This window comes from Euphorbia lathyris, chromosome 4, assembly GCF_963576675.1.
Source record: "Euphorbia lathyris chromosome 4, ddEupLath1.1, whole genome shotgun sequence".
Classification (NCBI taxonomy): Eukaryota; Viridiplantae; Streptophyta; class Magnoliopsida; order Malpighiales; family Euphorbiaceae; genus Euphorbia; species Euphorbia lathyris.
This window is the reverse complement of record NC_088913.1, coordinates 77,190,353-77,209,711: the sequence shown is the minus strand read 5'-3', so window position 1 is coordinate 77,209,711 and position 19,359 is coordinate 77,190,353.

Genomic DNA, 19,359 nt, shown 5'->3' with positions numbered 1-19,359 from the left:
GGTAGATGTACCAGAAATTTGTTTATTTCTTTTAGTTCAAAATAAAATTCTAGTGCAAATTTGATATAATTAAATAAAAAAATGAAAAAAAAACAATAATGGCGGAGAAAAGAGAAAAAAATGATGAATATGAATAAATAAAGAAAACAACGAAGAAAACAAAAGCAGAAATTAAATTTTTATCGTTTTGGTGTATTATGTTTTGGTGTGTTAAATGATAATAAATTAAAAGTTCTAAACCTAAAAGAAGTAGATATATTTAATGTTTTATAAATCCAATATTAATTTCTTATAAATTATATTTGGGAAAAAAATAGTTCAAAAGAGTTGCAGAAAAAATATTAGTTGGTTCAAAGGGTTTGAATTCAAGACCATTTACATCAAAACATGTCTATTAACCAACCCAATAATTTTAAAATATTGAAATAATACTACAAATACGCTTTAATATACTAAAATCACAGCGTTTCAGCTCTCAGATTAAGTCACTCTGGTCTGCTGCTATTGTTAACATCTTTTGGGTTATATGGACAGCCCGTAATGATGTAATCTTTGATGAGGTACAACCATGTGCTCTACGGGCCTTACTTCAGATATGGCTGACGATAAAGGATGCATCCCGACATGGGATTGGAAGTGTCTGGAATTCATCAGTTGAGTGTCAAATTCTGGCCGAGTTGGGGATTGCTCGCCGTGCACCACGGGCGCCACACATTATTCTTGTAACCTAGTAGCCTCCGCCGAATGGTTGGAAGAAAGTCAACACCGATACCTCAGTGAACAGCTCTCCAGGACCGGCTGGCTGCGGGGGAGTTTTTTGTTGTGTGAATGGCACTTTTCTTGGAGCCTTCACCTTCCCGTTATCTTCCAGCTTCGCATTTCTTACGGAGTTGAGGGCTACCATTTTTGCCATCGACGCTGCTGTTACTAGGGGATGGAAGCAGCTTTGGTTGGAGAGTGATTCGACGTACGTGGTCACGCTGTTCCGCTCCCGCTCTCTCGCTGTTCCGTGGTAGGTTAGACAAGATTGGATAAAATGTTTAAAACAATTAGAGGGCATGTCTTTTGCGGTCTCACATATCTATAGAAAGGGGAACCAAGTGGCTGACGTTTTAGCAAATTATGGTAGGTCTGCTTCTTCTCTACAATGATGGGACTCTATCCTGATCTTTTGCCGTTCCTATTTTCTTTGTAATTCACTAGGTCAGACTGTGTACCGATTTACCTAAGTGCTATTGTCTGTATGATTTTTATTCTTCTATTTTAGTAATATCGGCTCAGGTCTCATGGGTTAGCTCGGGGTGCCAACATAGTTGGGACCCGCTAATGCGCCTCTCTGCGGCCTGCCTTTTAATAAAAAAGGGATAGCTATCAAGAACATAATGGATTTTACTCCAGAGTGGAGCCAGCAGCTGGGGGCCGATGGGTTGAAGAAGAAAATGACGTTTTTGAAATTTACTCTAAACATTCAAATTTTATTTCTATTTGTTCTTCATTGTGCTTAGTTTCTGTTTCTGTTTTCTCGTTGCTCTTAGGATAAAATAATATTTGTTTTTTTATTGTGCTTAGTTTCTATTGTCTTCGTTGTTCTTAGGTTGTAGACTCTAACATTTAGAAGATATGTTGAAGAAGATAAGGAGTTTTTAAGAGTGTTTTTGGAAAAATATATATAAACTTTTCCTAAAATCTAGTTTTATAATTTATCCTTTCAATTTTTACTGTAAAATTTTAAAAAACTTAAATCTAACGGTAAATGACAAATAATGATGAAAGAAAAGCTACGTATGATAACATGTTTTAGTAGTAATTGTCAGAGATTAATATAAGATATATGATTGGGCCTTAACTATAAGCTCGAGCTTTTAGTTCAAACGGTTCCATGACATGGTATCAGAGCCTCGTCGACCAAACGGTCGAGGGTTCGAGTCTCGGCAACCTCATTAATTTGTGGAATTAAAAACACAAGGCGGGATGGGACTGTGTTGTGCACGCTGTAAGCCCAAGAGACATTTGCGTGTGGGGTGTGTTGGAGATTAATATAAGACATATGATTGAGCCTGAGGTTGGTCGGTCCATACATTATGTCTAATTTTGATATCTTAATCCTAAATTATGTAATTATGTTCGTGTAACCAAAACCATGTAACTATGTTCTAATAATATCCCCTTTTTATGTAAGATTTTTGGGATATCCACTCAAAAAGTGATTGAGATATATGTTAATTATATTGTTATTTTATTGAGATATATTGTGACAATCGTGTTTTTTTAGATAATAAACTTAGCGTATGAAATAATACAATTTTATTTCTAACATCACTAAATAAGATCAATTTTATTCATATCTGAGATTACACTATTATTTTATTTCTTATTTAATTGTCACATCAAACCTTTCAAAAACTAATTACATATAAAAGATTTAGTATGTTACTGACACAATTGTAAAGAATGAATATAAGTCTATCAGATCCAAGTAACTTGTAATTAGGCAATTAACTAATGAGTTGTCATTAGCTCCACACTTTATATTTGCACTCCAACTCCTAAAAGAATTCGAAGAAGTGAGTATAGAGCATATACTAAGTGAAGAAAATTACCCGTCTCTCCTCATGGAGTGTCTATGTCTTCTTGAGTAAGAAGTAATTCTGTGGAACCCTAAAACCATCTATTAGCATCCAACCCTGCAAAACACCAGACAACGTTCTCAACCAATCCCTCATACCCGAAATTATTGCCTAAACACCCTAACCTGCGCAACATTATTCACTGATCACCAAATCATCCCCCACAAATACCAGGAAACCCTGATCATCTACCTAATCATCAAAACCCTGCGCAACATCAAACCTGCCTCTCAAAACCTGCGATTTATTGCCTAACATCCTAATCCTGCACAACACCGGACATCGATCCTCATACCAATTCCCAAAAAACCCCAAGAAACACCGATCATCAATATAAACATATCTACCCTACGTAACAGCAACCAAGCCCTCAAAGCCCTAATTGCATTAATCCTAGGAAAAATCCCACCGTCTCCTACTTCGCCAATTGATATATCAGTTGCGCCTGAACAATCTGTTCTTTCTTGTTCTCGCAGTGCTACAATTATGGAAAAGAATAAGGGACGCACAGAGGAATACGCCCAACTCTGTCTCGACAGCAACGATGATGGTCTGGAGCTTACAGATGACCTGCTTCAATTGAACATCAACAATCAACACTACTTCATCGTCGGACAGTTCCTCGCGATAAAAGCTACACACTTCGAATCAATGAAAACCACACTAGCAGCTATCTGGCAACCTGTTAAGGGAATCACCATGACAGAAACTGATATGGAAGGGAGATATCTCTTCCAATTTTACCATGAACTTGACATGAAGCGGGTACTGAACGATGGACCCTGGACTTTCAACCAGAATCTGTTAATTGTGAAACGGCTTGAAGCATCGGAACAACCACTGCATCCTACTCTTACCGACCTAATTATCTGGATACAGATATCTGACCTCCCCGTTGGCTTTCAAACAGAATCAGTCTACAGAGCAATCGGCAACCAAGCAGGAAAATATGTTGAAGCTGATCCTAAGAATTTTACTGGGCTACGACGGAGTTATCTACGGGTTAAGATCACCATTGATGTCAGGAAACCAATCAAGACTTGTCAGAAGATAAAAAGGAGTGGAGGTGATTGGCTTTGGGTGAACATCCGATACGAAAGACTTCCCCAGCTATGCTTCTTTTGCGGGATTATTGGCCACACGGATAAATTCTGCCCCCAATTGTTTGATTGCAAGGAAGTAACCAGCGAACGGAAATTTGGCAGTTGGCTTCGTGCTTCCTTGAGGAAAACTGGCATACAGCGAGGTAAAGAGTGGCTACGAGACCCGTTTGAGGAATCTGATACAGCCCGGTTTGAAAATCAATCATATACTCCACTCAACAAACAGATTGCTGGTAACACTGAGGCAGCAAGCACGAAAGGGAGTCTAAACAAAAAAGCACCTGATATCATCAACCCCCGAGGGGCTCCAACTACACATTCTCAGCAGCCTAACTTTTTAGCCGAAGGGCTTATTGTCGAACCGAAACGTCAACGAACCACAACAGATAAGATGGACTGTGAACAAAGTTGTGCCGGACAACAGAAACACGGTGAAGAGGCGAGACCTGGGGACCAGGTCCGCCCGGAAGCATGAGTCTACTTAGCTAGAACTGTCGAGGGTTGGGCAATCCTCGAACAGTCAACGTCCTTAGGGACATTGTTCTTGCCCATAGGCCGATGATCATCTTTCTCATGGAAACTATGATTAAAGAGGCCAAAGTCACTAAAGTTTGTCACAAGCTAGGGTTCACGAAACATCACATTATCAACGGAACGGGACATGGGGGCGGTCTCGCTCTAATATGGAAAGATAGCATTCACATAGACATTCAATCATCATCTCAAAATCACATCGACTCATTAATCTCTATTCCTGGCATAAATCAATGGAGACTTACAGGTTTTTACGGCTTTCCTGAGAGGAGTCGACGCAGAGAATCATGGAACCTTCTCCGATCGCTCGTTTCAAACAATCGAATACCATGGTGTTGTACCGGGGATTTCAACGACATTGCCTACATGACTGAAAAAAGAGGTGGTTCCACATGCCCGTACTGGCTAATTGACGGCTTCTAAAAGGCACTTGAGGACTGCGGTTTAACCACTGTACCAATGAAAGGGTACCCTTTTACCTGGGAACGCGGAAGAGGTACCGATCGCTGGATTGAAGAAAAATTGACCGTGTGGTTGTCAATCAGGAATGGAACAAATTCTTCAACTCATCAGAATTACTCAATCTCACTGTAGCCTGCTCTGACCATTCAGCCCTGCTATTCCGAATTAAAACATGGTTAGTCGCCCCAAAAATTAAGCGGTTCAGATTTGAAAACCAGTGGCTCAGGGAGAATACATGCGCTACGGTCATTCAAACCTCATGGGATATCAGTACAGGTTCACCTATTGCAGCACGCATCTCGGCCTGCACTACTACTCTACGCGAATGGAGTAAAAATCTGGAAGGCAATTTTAAAAACAAAGTTTCAGCACTCCGTAGACGCTCCGAAGGTTTGAGAAGGCGAACTGATCAGTTGGGAATTGAACTTTTCAAAGCAACCAGAGCAGAATATATTAAAACGCTTCAACAACAAGATGATTATTGGAAGCAGAGAGCGAAACTCCACTGGCTCCAAGATGGGGATAATAATTCAAGATACTTCCACTTATATGCCTCTGCACGCAGGAAAATCAATTCAATAACAGAACTACAAAACAATGAGGGGAGAATGTGTGATTGGAACAATGGTCTAGAAGATATCTTACACGATTATTTCCAACAGATCTTTACAAGTACCGAAAGTACAAGCAGCAACATCCTCACTGCAGTCAACAAGCACATCTCGGATGAACAGAACCTATTTTTAACTAAACCATTCGAAGCTGAAGATGTCAAAGCGGCCTGTTTTGCTATGAGTCCGAACAAAAGCCCCGGGCCCGACGGCCTCAATCCGGCTTTTTTTCAAAACTTCTGGCCGATTATTGGAAGGGACATCAGTATGTTCTGTCTTCAGACCCTTCATAGAGCTCAACTACCGCCAAACTGTAATGATACGCTCATAGTACTCATTCCAAAGAAAACAAATGTGGAGAAGGTAACTGACCTTAGACCAATTGCACTATGCAATGTGATCTTCAAAATCATATCCAAAATGCTTGCACAAAGATTTACAGCGGTACTCCTCACAGTAATCTCCGATAGCCAGAGTGCCTTCATACAGGATCGCCTAATATCAGACAACGTAATCGTAGCCTATGAAGTCATTCACCAGATGAAAAATAAGAGGCAAGGGAAGAAAGGGACTGTAGCTCTAAAGCTCGACATGAGCAAAGCCTATGACCGTGTTGAATGGCAATTTCTATGGGATATGCTGACAAAAATGGGTTTTGATAGCTTCTGGATCAGTTGGATGAAAATGTGTGTAGAATCAGTCAGTTACAAGATCACACAAGAAGGTCGGGAAATTGGACCCATCAAACCATCACGCAGCCTAAGGCAAGGCGACCCACTCAGTCCCTTTTTGTTTTTAGTATGTGCGGAGGGTCTATCTGCAATCCTATAGGCTAAGGAAGCTTCCGGTGCTATTCATGGTTATCAAGTGGCAAGACTAGCTCCGCGCATATCTCATCTGTTCTTCGCGGATGATAGTTATCTATTTTTTCAGGCAAACACAAATGAGGCTGAGACAATCCACCAGTGTCTTGTGGAATACGAAGAGGCTTCTGGACAAAGTATAAATCTTGAGAAGTCGGCTCTCTTCTATAGCTCCAACACCACAACACTAGACAAATCCTCTTGCAGTGCTATTTTGGGCATTCACGAAGTCCAAGAGCTTGGCTTCTATCTCGGGGCACCTGCAGATGTTGGAAGGAATAAGATGCACACATTTGGCTTCCTTAAGGACCGTATCCGAGCCAGATTAGCCAATTGGAAAGAGAAGTTCCTCTCCCGAGCTGGAAAGGAAATATTAACTAAATCGGTTCTTCAATCCATCCCGACATACATCATGAGTATCTTCTTACTTCCAAACCAATTCTGCACAGAGGTGGAAAGACTATTGAACCGATTCTAGTGGCAGAATGATAGCTCATCAAGTAACGGGATGCACTGGATGAGTTATGATAAGCTCTGCGCTCCTAAAAGATCAGGTGGCTTAGGCTTCCGACATTTGCACGAGTTCAATCTAGCTCTCCTCACCAAACAAGCATGGCGGGTTATTCAAAATTCGGACTCACTTACAAGTCGCATACTAAAAGCCAGGTACTATCCTTCCACGGACTTTCTCAATGCAGGTACGGGACATAACCCATCATTCGTCTGGCGGAGCATCCTCGCCTGCAAGCCCCTACTATTAAAAGGTCTCAGAAGAAGAGTGGGCAACGGTACCCAAACACGAATATGGGGAGATCCCTGGCTACCAACCTGTGATAATCCCAAAATTACTAGTCCTGTCTCTCAAGACCTACCAACTGGGAGCGTTAGTGACTTGCTATCGGAGGACGGACGCTGGAATTTCAATCTGCTGCAAATTCACTTCAACTTGAGGGATCGGAAACTCATCCTCTCGATTCCTCGAACAAATATGACACAATCTGACTCATGGTTTTGGGGAATGGAAAAAACGGGTCAATACACAGTTAAATCCGACTATCGGCTTCTCATATCAGACAAGCACCCACAAATTGAACAACAACATAGAGAATGGAATAGCATATGGAAGATTCAAGCTGCACCAAAAATAAAGAACCTCATCTGGAGAGTTTTTTCCGGATGTTTACCTGTTATGCAGAATCTTATACTCAGACACAGCAATCTATCTCCTCTATGTCCTGTATGCAAATCTAAAGATGAAGATGAGAATCATGTGTTCATTCAGTGTCCGGCTACTTAACTTCTCTGGCTCGAACTATTTGGGGATAACAGAATGAGTTCAGTAGAGGATTTCAGACCATGGCTGTCAACGATACTGGATTGTAATGATCCCCCAACAACTGTCAAATTTGCTTACATAATATGGTGGATCTGGAAGGACCGCAATAACCAAGTCTGGAATAACACAAAATTAAAACCAGAAGAAATTCTTGACCGCGCTGCACAGGAACAATCAGATTAGATCTGGGCCAAGGAGAAGCAAATCGTAATAAGGACTCAACCTACCTACATCGCGAAGTGGGAGAAACCGACTGAAGGGCGCTTGGCCTGCAACGTTGACGCCGGGATCTTTACGGAGGCGGGCTATAGCTCCTACGGCTTCATTTTCAGAGATCACAATGGAAGTTGTCTGTTTGCAAAGCATGCTGCGTTTGAGGGCCTATATGAACCAATTATTGCCAAAGCAATGGCAATAAAAGAGGCCCTTTCCTGGATCAAGACGCATAACTTGACCAATGTGGACATCCGGTCTGACTGCCTGTCAGTAGTCCAGGCCATCAACAACCAAGAGCGTTTTTTATCATACCTCGCGGATATTATTTTTATTTGTTGTAATTATTTACATGAGCTAGAAGATGTTTCTATCTCATTTGTTAAACGTTCAGCGAGCTGTGCAGCTCATAGCCTGGCTAGAGCAGTCAGTTCTGAGTCTGTTCGTGAGGAGTGGTCATGTACTCCTCCCATTATTTCCTCCATTCTTTTGACCGATTTAGTTTAATAAAGTGATCTTCCTTTCAAAAAAAAAGTGAAGAAAATTGGGAAGCAGATGAATAGAGCTCAAATTACCTCCACATGAAGATTTCCAAGGAAACAATGTACAAAATGGTTCTTATCGGGAGGCAAGGACACCCATCGATTATGAAAAAGGAACTCATATGGGAGCATTTAACATCGACATTAACTTGGTACAAGATTGGAGGAAACCTTTAATGGAAATCATCGATTGTCCATCTAAGAAAGTAAAATACTCTCTCAACATTTGGGCTCAAAACTACATGCTTTTGTTAGGAGAATTGTATAAGAAAAACTACGATGGAAAGTTGCTAAAATGCCTTGATTCTCAAAGACAATGGAAGTCCTGAAACAGGTTCACGAAGGTATCTGTGGGACACATCAATTAGGAAGAAGGGTGAGATGACTCATCAACATGTATGAGTGTTTTTGGCCAACAATTCTTCATGAATTTATTAAGTAATGTTGTCAGAACGGGACGGAACATCAAACCAGATTGATAGCTGAGTCACGAGTAATTTGACCAGACTGGATGGTTCGGATTGGTCAAACCAAATGACATAATAAATAAATAATATTTATATATATTATATATATAATTATTTTTATAAATTATATATATCCAAAACAAATTATAAATAATTTTTGGTTTGTTATTTTTTCTTTATCTAACTTTTTTTTTGAAAGCTTTTCTTTATCTAACTTGAAACTTAACTTAAATATATAGTCAATAAATAAAGTTTAGAATAATTTAAAATATGACAACTTATTCTATTCGACGCCATGATTCATCAATTAGGAATTCCAGAATCCATCGTTACAGAACAAATTTAGGCATTATCTTCTCAACAAGTTTATCCACTCAAAATAACAAACTCTTTTTCTCACCATTAAAAGCATAAGTGTGATGATGAAGCACTAATTCACGGGGGTAGATAACGGGAAAGAAAAAGAAGAAACTCTGTCAGCTGCTGCTACTGGGCTGATAGGAAAACACATTTAGGATATCTGAAAAAAAAAAGAAAGGAAACAACAAGCAGGAAGCAGCAGAAGGACATCGTTGTGCGAAATTTCTAGGAAATTCTTTCTTTCCTCATTTTCAAGCTTTTTAAATTCGTGATCATTTTTAAGCATTAAATCATTCGAGCTCAAATTCAATTTATTTTCAATTACAATTTCTTTAGAGAATTGTCATATTTCGATCATATTTTTTAACTTTTTTCTCTTTCCATTCTTGTAATAAAATTTCCTGATATAAAAAAAATTCAATTCATTTGAATTGATTTATTTTAATGGTCATTGTTTGAGCTAATAAAAATTTTTTTATAGTGGAACTAGAAACTCAATAAAGATCTTTTTAGCCTTTGAATCATTCACCTAATCATTTATTTTAGAAGTTAGAAATCACAAAACACACAAAATCAATTTGAAAATCATGGTACGCTCGCAAAAAAAAAAACGACAAATCAAAATTAATATTAGCATTTTTTCCCCCAAAAATATGGCTAACACAATGTTAATAATTGGTTTTAGCGAGTCATCACGCTTGCACTTTTATCACGCACCGCTAGCGCGAGGAATCAATGGCTCAATCAAATTCCCCATTTAAAATCTTTCCAAGAGTATGGCTTTATCACTACTCAATTTGACCAAATAATCATTTGATTGGATTTAAGAATAATGGAAGATTAGGGAAAGAATAGTTTAGAAGGATCAACAATAATTTAATCTTTAAAATAGAACTACAAATTTGTGTTAATCCTTCTTATTAACCCTTCAAAATCCTCTATCCAATCAAACTATTAATATCATGACATTTTCTATTAGTTAATAAGATTCAATGTTTAGAAATGGTCAAATCATTTTAGTAGATGAGTTGATGTAAAGATTTTTCAACCCATTCTTTTTGGCGTATGAAATTAAGACCCTCTTCATTATAATCTAATTTCTAAGATTAGGACTTTGATATCTATCTAATCTAAGACAACAATGTCTATTTTAATGAGGTAAGATTAACTTGAGTTGTGTAATATTAGACAAGAAAAGAATATAGAAATTTGAATTTGAATTTGAATTTAAATAGGGCAAGGGATAAGATTTCTTCATTCTTGTTCCTTGTTTGAGATATTCTTAGTAAGGATAAGATGTGGAATATAACCAATGGAAAAGCTTCCTCTTTTTTTGGCAAACTCTTTTCTCTTTTCTTATCTTAGTCCATCACTCTTATATAATTATGCTTTAATAATTTTGAACTTCCATTGTATTAAATCACTAAGAAGATTATGTTTTGTACCTAATTTTCTATCTCCATCCATGTTTCTCATTTGTGAGACAGAAGCTCGAGCACTGATTTTATTCATTTTTATCGAGAAGGAATCGAAACTGCTAATTGAATGACATATTATATAATTTTTTTCTTTGGATTGTTCCTGCACGTATCCAAGATAATTTTATTGTGGTTATAATTGCGACAGAGTCGTTGGTTCTTAGTGTGTTTTTTGGTGCCTAGCCTTTCTTTTTTAAATAACAAAATAATGCCATTAGGAGGCTTATTGAATTGAAGGGAAAATACTTACGCATTTGGAGCTCAATTGATAAAATGCAGAATGTTTGACAAAATATCTCAATTTTGATTCATACTAAATATATTCATGGAGAGGGATAAAGAATTTTAATTATGATAATTATCTTAATGAAAATTCCCGAATATTTATATATAGATCTTGTTTGGTTGCTGGAAAATATTGTATTTTGAAAAATATTAGGCAGAGAAAATATATAAACGAGCTTCTAAATCGTGTTTACAAACGGCTCGTTTATAAATCGAGCAGAATCAAAACCAACTTTTATCGAACTGACCACCAAACCACTTATAAACGGCTTGACTTATTTACAGCGCTACCTACAGTTGTCAGTGGCCAACTCAATCCTAATATTTCGTTGTTGTCTACTTAAGTTGATTTATTGATAATTGATGGATGATGATGTGGCTAGGTAGCTAGTAGTTGGATAAGGAAATGGATAATGAATAGACCATACTTTGAATGTCCTCTCCTGTCTCATATGTTTATGTATAAACCTTAGTTGTCAACAATTCATGTGACAGTTTTTGTAGGATTAATTACACAACCATTCTTAGATATATGGTCTAAATCTATCACCAATCAAACCTGTCCCAAACTAAAAGGATTTTGTTAAATGGTATGATTTTTCCTTCCCCAACAAGCCTACAATTTTAATTGAGAGGTGTAAATATTTTCCAAGAAATGCATCTATGCCATATACGATATACAAACTCATCTTAAACATTTATGGACTTGTGGGAATACAACCAAATCTCAATACAATTTTAAGATAATATAAAACATTTACTTAAAAAGTGCTACTCTTTTAATACTTTTTTTTGAAACAAAATCATCAATCAAATCTTTATATTCAACTTTCTCCAAAAGACCACTTTCCATCGCTATTAATGTCAATCCATTAAGTCTTTCTTAATGATTATTACATGGAATTGCTTTGGAGCCGGTGGTAATGAGTTTCACCGGACTCTTCGTCACTTGTTATATCTCCATGATCCTATGATTCTTGTTCTGCTAGAGACTCGGCTGCCGGGTTCCCGTGCAGACAAGCTTTGTAAGACACTTAATTTTTCAAATGTTGTTTGCATTGAGGCTGATGGTTTCAGTGGGGGGATATGGTTGTTCTGGCATTCTGATACGATTAATGTTTGTGTGGTAGAAAAGAACTTTCAGTTTCTTCATTGCCATGTTAGCTTTGTGGACAGATCTCTCCATGCAAAGAGCTTCCTATTTACTGCAGTGTATGTCCGCCCTCAATTTTGCAATAAGAGAATCTTTCTGAATGATATCCGTACTCTCCAAAAATCCATCAGTGGTCCTTGGCTTTTAGCAGGTGACTTTAACTGTATAAAGTCTCCGACAGAAAAGAAAGGAGGCTCTATTCACACTTTGGATAGGTGTGTCTTCTTCGCCGACTGGATTAATGAGCTGTGTTTTGTTGATCTAGATTTTGTTGGTCCCTCTTTCACCTGGTTCAGAGGCACTACCCCGAGGACTAGGGTTGCTTATCGTCTTGATCGGGCTCTAGCTAACCTCGATTGGCGTCACCTTTTCCCGGAAGCCGTGGTTCGTCACCACATCAGCAACAAATTAGACCACTGCCCTATTCTTATTGACTTACTTCTAACGAAGGGCCCCCCAATTCCTAAGCCTTTCCGATTTCAAGCTGTTTGGTTGCAACATCTGGAGTTCAGACCCTTTGTTGATAACAACTGGAAAACTGATACGCAAATCTCTGACAATCTTCAGTCCATCATACCCCTGATGCAGAATTGGAACCGTAGTGTCTTCGGTAACATTTTTCAACAGAAAAGGACTTTAACTAAGAGAATTGAGGGAGTTCAGCGCCGCATTAGCCACAGAGTGACAGGGGGACTATTAAAGCTCGAGAGGAGGTTGATCAACGAACTGAATGAGATTTTGCAACGTGAGGAAATCCTCTGATTCTAGAAATCCCGAGTCAAGTGGATTCAGTTTGGTGATAGAAACATGACCTTCTTCCACACCTCCACTCTTATCCGTCGTCGTCGAAACAAGATTGAGGGTTTGAAAAATGAACATGGCATTTGGATTTGGGACATCGCAGTCATCAAAGGTTTGGTTACTTCCTTTTTTACTACTCTGTACTTGGAAGAGAATTTTTCGAGACCGCATTTGACTACTTCAACCAGCTTTCCTCCTTGGGACCCTGCTATCTCAGCTTCTCTTGAGGGAGTGTTTCGGCCTAATGAAGTATGAAGTGCTATATTTAGTATGGACCCCTATAAAGCCCTGGGTCCAGATGGTTTCCATGCAGTGTTCTACCAGAAGATGTGGGGGACAGTGGGCAATCATGTTTGTTCTGTGGTTACTCAAGCTCTCAACTCTGAAATTTTGGATGACAGTTGGAATCGCACTTTGATCACGCTGATTCCCAAAGTTCCCAATCCCGAAAATTTGACTCAATTTTGACCGATTAGCCTTTGTAATGTTTTATACAAAACGGTTACCAAGTGCATTGTCAATAGGTTAAAGCCTCTTCTTCGGTATGTGGTCAGCCCCACTCAGAGCAACTTTGCCCCGCGTCGCCAGATTTCAGACAATATTCTTGTGGTCCAAAAAGTCATCCATTCTATGAGGTATAGAAAAGGGAAGTCAGGTTGCATGCTTATGAAACTTGACCTGGTGAAAGCATATGACAGGGTGAGTTGGCATTTTCTGCAAGATACTCTTTTCTCTTTGGGCATCCCCCGCAGGTTTGTTACCCTGATCATGAATTGTGTTTCGAGTGCAACCATGAGAAATCTTTGGAATGGAGAGCAATTGAAAGAATTCAAACCTTCCAGGGGCCTTCGCCAAGGTGATCCACTCTCCCTTTACCTATTTGTTCTTTGCTTGGAGCGTTTGAGCCATCTGATTAATGATGTTGTGAATAGTAATGTTTGGAAGCCTATCCTCCTCACCAAAAGAGGGACCCCCTCTCCCACTTATTCTTTGCGGATGATATTGTGTTGATGTAAGCAGCCTCAGTGGAGCAGGCATGTGTGATCAAAAGCATCCTCCATGATTTCTACGCCAGCTCCGGTCAGAAAGTCAGCACTGCAAAGTCCAAAATATCTTTTTCGAAGAATGTGTCGGAAGCACTTAGTAGAGGGGTGTGTGACATCCTCGGTTTTGCTAAATCAGAGGATCTTGGCATGCCCCTAATCCATGGTCGGGTCTCCAAAAATACTTTCAAGTATGTGGTCGATAGAGTACAAGCAAAACTTACAGGATGGAAAGCCAAATGTCTCTCTACGGCTGGTCGAATTACATTGATCCGCTCAGTCATCTCTTCGATTCCTAGTTATGCCATGCAGACTGCACTTCTCCCCTCCTCTATCTGTAGCAAGCTCGAGGCTTGTAATAGAAACTTCCTTTTGAAGGGAAATAGGCTAACGTTTGGCAGCGGAAATATAAAAATTTTAACCTTTTTCCATTAACAAGATCCGTTAATCGTTATTTCATATAAAGAGGGATAGAAGTAAATACCTTTTGAAGATCTATCTATCGTTGCAATCGTAGTGCCCACAACTCTTACTTCGAGTTCCCGAGCACAAAACAAAAACACAATTCAAAATATGATTAGAACTCAACCGTATAAAAGCAACCAAAGTAGATTGCCTCTAATAAATCAACACAAGATCAAGGATAAGAGAAAGAGATTAATAATCAATTGAAACGGGAGGAAGTGGTGGATTATTTCGTCCTCAACTGGGGGTATCGAAATTCTCTCTCTTTGGTTAGCTAGGGTTGGCCGAAATTCTCATGTAAGGGGGGTATATATACTCTCTTGTATCTAAACCCTAGTTAGATAGAATTAGGTTACTGAATAAGAATTTAATTTAGAATAAAATTCTTATTAGTTATTATCTATAATTATATCTAAATATAAAGATAATAATAATAACTTGACAGGATAATAATAGAAGCAATTTAATCTCATTAAACCTCCTAACTTATTTATCCTTTAATTAATTTAATTCACAATCATAATCTAATTAGAAATGTTAAAAATCAAATAAGTATTTATGTATTTTATATACATAAATCGCCCCCCTATGTACTGGGCCTTAGTGGACTCAGTTGGGCTTCCATCAATTAATTAACATCTGTTTCTCTTTTGGGCTCTAAGTCTTATGTGTGACCCATTAGGTTCTTATTGCTTCTAGCCGTATGCAACCATTAAATTAATTTTCTCAGAATTATATTTAATCTTTGCATAACGGAATGAGTACGCGAATTGTGATTGGCAGATCCGAAACATTCCCCCAGAGCTATAAGAAGACAGGTTGATTCTATCGTTGACCTTTCCGTATTAGTTACAGTATAATTCGATCATTTATCAACTACATCCTTGAACAGAATCTTATGACTATGGATAATGTCAAGTCACATATAGCGAGACGTTCATTTTACTTGTACATGCCGAGTTAACTCTAATTAGATAGGTTAAGTGAAATCTGCATTTCAAGTCTTAAGCTATCACCTTGCAAGGATTTAGAGTCAAGTCTTCCATAAGCGATCCTTGGACGTATCTCCCATTTATCAGGAGTGACAAATGCTCAATCCAATGTATAACTATCCTGTAATTACTTCCTGTGATACCCAACGTCTGTCGTTCACACCCCAGAGTCATCTCTGTTATGGATCGTGTTACAACAGGATCAAAACATCACATTCCATAATCCAGAATCACTAATTAACATTCATTTGAGTCTTAGGATTACTTATACCTATTAATACCAATGAGATGAACATGTGATAAGGATAAATCTACCCATCCTGTTATCTCAAGTCGGGTCCCCAATCCTAATGAACTCCCTTTCATCGGATCCATGTAACTGTCCAGATATCTGCATATGAAGCTTGTGAGATCAGCTCTCTATCTCGACAGAAGACATTGTTACATGCAAGTCTCAGCAGTGATATGTCAATCCTATTTCTAAACATATTACTTGACTTGGGGTTGTTTTAAGTTTATTAGTTTATTATAAAGTTTCGTCTCACTTCATGCTTGTATGAACACTTTATAATCACTTTAAACAAACTTAGGGATTTTCTTTTATTAGACTTATTTAGTTCTTAAAAGAGGTTGCCTTTATATATAGTTATGAAACCATATCTTATTAAAACAAATGATATAAAGAACATTTCATTTACATTAAGTTTATATCCTAGAACAATTGTCTATAGGACACTAGACCCCAACATACTCCCACTTGGACTAAAGCCAATTGTTTCTACAACTTATCCCGATAGAACTTAGATGACGATCATGTACTTTCTGGGCTAAGAGCTTTGTCAACGGATCTGCAACATTGTCCTCAGTAGGTACTCTTTTTATTCTCACATCTCCTCTTGCAACAATCTCTCTTACAAGGTGGTATCGCTTTAGGTAATGCTTGGATGAATTATGAGACCGTGGTTCCTTTGCTTGTGCAATGGCTCCATTGTTATCACAGTACAGAGTAATGGGATTTACAATGTCAGGCACCACACCAAGTTCTGTAATGAACTTCTTAATCCAAACCACTTCCTTTGCTGCTTCCGCAGCAGCGATGTACTCTGACTCGGTCGTAGAGAAAGCTACGCTTCCCTGCTTGGAACTCTTCCAACTGACCGCGCCCCCATTCAAGATAAACAGGTATCCTGATTGGGATCTAAAATCGTTCTGATTTGTGAGATGACTGGCATCTGAAAATCCTTCTATTTTCAGATCCCCTTCTCCGTACACTAGGAACATGTCTTTAGTCCTTCTCAAGTATTTAAGAATGTTCTTGATGGCATTCCAATGCTCGTCTCCCAGATTACCTTGATAACGACTCATTATGCTTAACGCGAATGCTACGTCAGGTCTAGTGTAAAGCATAGCATACATAATCGAACCGATTGCGCTCGCGTACTGGATTACAGCCATGCGTTTCTTATCATCTTCGGTTTTAGGACATTGATGATTGCTTAACTTTACTCTATGTACCATGGGTAAGTTACCTCGTTTCGATTCAAGCATGCTAAACCGCTTTAGCACCTTTTCAATGTATGTAGCATGTGAAAGACCAAGCAGTCTTCTTGATCTATCTCTGTAGATCTTTATACCAAGTATATAAGCTGCTTCACCAAGGTCTTTCATGGAGAAGTTACCTGATAACCATACTTTCACCGACTGTAGTAGAGCTATATCATTTCCCATTAGTAATATATCGTCCACATATAATATGAGAAACGCAACTGAGCTCCCACTTGCTTTCTTGTAAATGCAAGCTTCTTCGCAATTTTGTTCGAAACCAAACTGTTTTATGGTTTCGTCAAAACGCTTGTTCCAGCTTCTCGATGCTTGCTTGAGTCCATAAATGGATCTCTGTAGTTTGCAAACCTTGTTTGCATCCTTTGATGTGAAACCTTCAGGCTGCATCATATATACATCCTCAAGCAGGTTTCCGTTTAGGAAAGCTGTTTTCACATCCATTTGCCAAATCTCGTAATCGTAGTGAGCGGCAATAGCGAGCATTATTCTGATTGATTTGAACATAGCCACAGGAGAGAAAGTTTCATCATAATCAATTCCTTATTTCTGATGATATCCTTTCGCTACTAACCTAGCTTTGTAGGTGCTAACCTTTCCATCCATGTCAGTCTTCTTCTTGAAGATCCACCTGCACCCAATGGGTTTTATCCCTTCGGGTGGATCAATCAAAGTCCACACTTGGTTGGTGTACATGGAATCCATTTCAAAATCCATGGCCTCGAGCCATGCTTTAGAATCTGGACTGGTTAGAGCCTCTTCGTAGTTTTCGGGTTCGTCGTCTAACACGGGAACCTCATCATCATCTCCCACTAGAAAACCATATCTAACTGGGAGTTCACGAACATTTTGTGATCTACGAGTAGGTGGCACTTGAGTCTCATCCAATAGGATTGCTTCGGGTTCCTCAACCGCCTCTGTTGTTTCAGTCGGTGTTTCTTCTTCTTGAACTTCATCAAGTTCAATCATGCTTCCTTTTTCTATTTCTTCGAGAAACTCTTTCTCCAAGAAGGTTGCGTGCTTGGATACTATTACTTTCTGATCATCTGAATGATAGAAGTAATACCCCATAGTTTCCTTAGGGTGTCCAATGAAGAAACATTTATCAGATTTAGAATCTAGTTTGTCTGATGCTGCGCGTTTGACAAATGCTGAACAACCCCATACTCTCATGAATGAAAATGTGGGTTTACTACCAACGAACAATTCATATGGTGTGGAACTGGCGGATTTAGTTGGTACTCGATTTAAGGTGAAGAGGGCAGTTTCTAAGGCATAGCCCCCAAATGTTTTTGGAAGTAATGCTATGCTCATCATAGATCGTACCATATCTAGTAAGGTACAGTTCCTCCTCTCGGATACACCATTGTGTTGTGGTGTATAAGGAGGTGTCCATTGTGAGCATATCCCACATTCAGTTAGATGATTCAGGAAATCATCTGAAAGATATTCACCACCTCGATCGGATCGAAGTATCTTTATTTTCTTTCCTAATTGATTTTCTACTTCATTCTTGAAGCATTTGAATTTCTCAAAAGCTTCGGACTTGTGCTTCATCAAGTAAACATAACCATATCTGGTATGGTCGTCTATAAAGCTTATGAAGTATCTGAATCCTCCTCTTGCTTGGACTGACATAGGACCGCATACATCTGAATGTATTAATCCTAGAGTGTCTGATACACGCTCACCTTTATTGCTAAAGGGTGTCTTTGTCATTTTACCTTTTAAACAGGCTTCACATGTTTCCAATGATTCAGAATCAATCGAATCTATAAGCCCATCTTGATGTAGCTTAAGCATGCGTCTTTTGTTTATATGGCCTAAACGACAATGCCACAAGTAAGTCGAATTATCTAGCTTATGTCTTTTGGTATCAATCGCGAATACAGAAATTTTGTCATCTATCACATAAATCCCATTTTGTGATATTCCTGAAAAATAGAAAACCCCATCTCTATAAAACTCGCAATGTTTGTTCTTTATTGAAATATGAAAGCCGTCATCAACAAGACAGCTAATAGAAATAATGTTTCTAGACATTTCTGGAACATACAAACAGTTCCTTAATTCTATTACAAGCACAGAGGGCAAACTCAAAGCATAATCTCCAACAGCGAGGGCGGCAACTCTTGCTCCATTTCCTACTCGCAAGTTTACGCTTCCCTTCTTCAATTCCTTAGTCCGATTTAGTTCCTGCATATTCGTACAAATATGAGATCCACATCCGGTATCAAGTACCCAAGATTCAGACTGTGAAATTGTATTTATTTCAATATAAAACATACCAGATGTTGAAGCACCATCGTTTCCCTTCTTGAGGGATGCTAGGTACTCCTTGCAATTCCTTCTCCAATGCCTGTCTTTACCACAGAAGTGGCACTCTCCTTTGGGCTTCTTCACTTCCTTTCCCTTAGCTCTAGTGGGCATGGCCCTCTTGCCTTTCTTGGAATGTTTAGGATTG